General features: G+C 36.3%; 1 protein-coding gene across 1 annotated transcript in view; it reads right to left on the bottom strand.

The window, feature by feature from the left end:
- Positions 1-1,635, bottom strand: part of LOC107685892 (uncharacterized) — a 7,637-nt gene extending 6,002 nt beyond the window's left edge. Inside the window, exon 1 of the mRNA XM_016482626.1 lies at positions 1,315-1,635. The gene's annotated coding sequence lies outside the window, so the exon portion shown is untranslated. The remainder of the gene's footprint in view (positions 1-1,314) is intronic.
- Between the last annotated feature and the right edge of the window lie 2,354 nt (positions 1,636-3,989).

Raw genomic sequence — 3,989 nt, 5'->3', positions numbered from 1 at the left:
GTAATATATAATTATTCACGGTATTTAGAAGTGCCCACGATAACAATATCGTGCATATTCATTACCGTGATATATCGCTTTACCGAATACCGGCACAAGTCTAATACATATACATATATAAATGCCTCATGCCTAAAACAGTACATTATGGACTTTCCTCCATCTCATCCGTTCTTTTTCAGTCTCTCCTGAAACTTTGCTGCATGTACAGGGTTTGTTCCTGTTGGTCCTGTTAGCAGCACGTAAAACAAAACTATTCAAATTCTGAATTGATTATAGCCTAGAAAGCGAGCAAATAGCGCTTCCATATAATCACTAAAAAGCTGTCACTCACTTCAATTCGCAACCTCACGATGTACCTTTATAATCAGTGAAGCTCTCTGAACTGCAAATAATATCTTATTTACGTGTCTACGTGTGGCGTGTAGTACTGATTGAATTCTGACAATGCGTGAGAGGTGGCAGCCCAATCTATATATCTTTATTAATATCTTAATATATTATTATTATATCCCATAATAACCATTAGCACGCACGAGCATTATTATCACACAAGCTTCGCTCCTCCCGACCGCAGACGCAGGTTTACAAGCCACTTTTTCCTGTGTTTTTCAATCAATTTCTTGACTTTTCCCCACTTATGAACAACACATTTTCGAACACGATAAAAGCTCCTTGTGGTTTCTCGGTTTGGCCAATTTGAGCATCCATAAACAATGCAAAACACAGGCATTTTAGTTTCTGCTAGTGATTCCTATGGAGAGAAATCACTTCCTGCCCTCCAGCTGCATTTCGCGCGTCATCAGCGACGTCATGTGCAAACAACACGAACCACGTGACCGCGTGGCGGCGAGATCAAAGCGTGTCGCAACTCTGTTTCTCAACGGCTCTGGGTGTACCATAGTGATTTAGGTTAACGCAAAAACACGGTTTGGAAAATGGATTCATGATGTACTCGCTCATTATTTAAATTTTGAACACAAAAATGTTACGGACTGTAGCTTTAACCATCATGAACTCAGTGTGGGATTTCATGACAGAAAAAACGACAGACTAAATCCACAAGAACTGTGACGTTGTAACTCTAACATCTCAAAAACTATTTGAGAAAGCTAACATTAACTTACCTTTGTCAGATTTCTTGTACATACACAAATATCTCTGTGACTGGATTATTACAAATAGCAAAATGACCGTTTGAAAATATATAAACATAGGTTCTTAACTAAAAATGCTTTAGTGTGACAGTCACATAACATGCTTAAGACTTAACGTTACATGTGCACTGAGTCTGACATTAAAACGTAACGTTACCTTGTAAAGTGGACCGTGTCACTGAATCAAGCTGCTCCATAAATGCCACCTGAATGGAAATTAGAAAGATCAAAAGACTGTTGGCTACCTTTACTTGGTTATGACATCAGTTAATCAAAGAGAATGAAAAAATTGTAGTTATTAACCTGTACTTTTCTAATAACTACTACAAAGTCATATTTCTAACACTATTTATACACACTAATTATCAGAACGTATATCTTTCTTTCTTACACCCATGCAAAACTAAATCATTTAACTAACATAAAATGAAATCAAATAAAAAAAAAAAAAGTTTAATCTCACTTACCTTCAAGTGCACAAAATGGTGAAACCGGAAACTGGCAGAAGTGTTAACGGTCGTTCGTTCCAGTGACGTAAATTTAAGGGTGGTTCCATTACGCTACATCCATAGGGTTTTGTATAAAACCCGTTTAAATGATAACATTTGCAACATTTCATATTATAATATATTTAAATGTAGCATTTTTCTTCTTAATACTATACTTTACCTGAGTATTGTACAACATTAAAACACTCTCAAGGAATAATGCTTTATGATTTCACCTATTTTATATCCAATGGATAAAATGCATGTAAGTTGACAAAAATGACTAATAAAACCTGACTGTCATGGGTATATCAGAATACAGACACGTAGCCAGCAATTGGACATAAGCCTAATAGAGTGCAACTGTCTTGGTCCCAGGAGAAAAGTACCATTTATTTTATCCATTGGGAAATTTTAATGACGACTCAAAGCTTTATTGGTTTTTTTGTGGTTTAGTTGCAGATCTTAAGGTATGTTTACACGACACCGTTTACAGCTGAAAATGGAAAACTTTGTATGCGTTTTGCAGACCTGCCAACCTGTACGCATTTTGCGTAGCGGCTAACGTTACGCATTTTGACCTCAAAGTACGCTGGTACGATTTGTCACTCTAAACTACGCAAAAATCTAGTGACGCCTGTCCACACGCAGTATTCAAAACAAACAACAGAAAAAGATGAAGAGTTCAACCAATCAGAGCGTTTTTTTTTTTTTTTGCTTTTTGCATTGAAATAATTTCTGCGTTTTATTTCTCTCCTAGTAGCCTATAGTTTATAGTTTCAGTTCAAAGCGGCTCGCGCTCGCCCCGTCAGATGCTCTGACAGAAAGACTGTGTGTGAGGCTGACAGAGACGCGCTGTTTAATGTGTTTGAGATGTGCTGTTTTCCTTAATGCATATCTTATATTTCACAGGTATATTCTCCATCTGTAAATGTTAAAAAAGCCATGGAGATATTTCCATTTTGCTGTCAGAAGTACATGAGCTTTTGCTTTGCGATTCTCCGCTAAACTCCACAGACTTAATTTAGAACGAGCGCGCCAAACAGACAGAGCTCAATCAAATAGGAGCGCAATAACTCGGACTAAAATATACATTTTGCTGAAATATTTGTAGTTGGACAATAAATGTGACATATGTCAAATTTTAAACCTACACGTAAGTGTATTTGTATGATAGCACTAACTGTAAAGTGTAATTGGGTAATCAAAATAGCCTTTATACTCAATTAGCCTGTGCTTTTTATTATTTTCATTTTTAGTTTAGTAACTTTAACTTCTGCTTTGAAAGGATTCTTTTTGTTTTTAGATTGCAAAGTTATAATGTAATGTGGTTTTAACCCTTTTTTGCACATAACATATGCCTACATGCTTACATTCACTTTATTTGTTTAATCCAAATACAAAATTCTGAGATATATAGGCTACCGTATACCGCAAATCAGCCAAAAAATACTGAGATATGAATCTTTGCTCATATCGCCCAGCCCTATACAGAAGTGTACCGGAGTTTTAATTAAAGTGTACTGGAGTTTTTTGTTTGTTTGTTTGTTTGTTTTTGAAATAGCATTAAAAAAAATCTAAATAGCAAAAATTAAACAGTTACGGTAAACAGTTCACCCCCCCCACGATAATGGTACTCAAAAAAAATTTCCAAGGCTGGCAGGTCTGGTTTTGGCCGTTCATTGACAACGGCGTTTTGGGGGCCTGAAAACGGGTTTCAAAGTGCAAGGTATTAAAAACGATGCCTTTACCGTCTATTTATTGTAATTTACATTGTAGAACAAAACGTCAAAGTATCCTCCAGTCATGTTTACCACAGGCTTTATTTGACTCATAAATTTAAAACCCTATAGGAAAATCTCAAGGGAACCAGGGGATGGGGCTTTGACATCATACATGCACCACTCTATTCTGCATTAATCAAAGAATCGAGGAATCACACACACATTCACGCATATCTCATTTAAAGGGTTTGTTCTCCCCAAAATTAAAATTCTGTCATTAATTACTCATCCTCATGTTGTTCCACACCTGTAAGACCTTCGTTCATCTTCAGAAGACAAATGAAGATCTTTTTGATGAAATCCGAGAGATGTCTGTTCCTCCATAGACTCCCTTTGCAACTGACACTTTGACACTTCAAAAAGATCATTAAGAGATCGGGAAACTAGGATATGAATCGAGCGGTATAGTCCAAATTTTCTGAAGAGACTTGATCGCTTTTTATAATGAAACGATTTAATTTAGGCTTTTACTCGCATGTAAACATTGATCAGTGAACATAAGCCAGAAGCTCAACCGAACTTGAATAACGCACAACAACAAACCTCTTCCAGAAGTTCAA

The sequence above is a fragment of the Sinocyclocheilus anshuiensis genome, unplaced genomic scaffold, assembly GCF_001515605.1.
Source record: "Sinocyclocheilus anshuiensis isolate Anshui unplaced genomic scaffold, SAMN03320099.WGS_v1.1 scaffold1074, whole genome shotgun sequence".
Lineage (NCBI taxonomy): Eukaryota > Metazoa > Chordata > Actinopteri > Cypriniformes > Cyprinidae > Sinocyclocheilus > Sinocyclocheilus anshuiensis.
The sequence above is the reverse complement of the archived record's forward strand: the minus strand, read 5'-3'. Positions and strand labels throughout refer to the sequence as shown.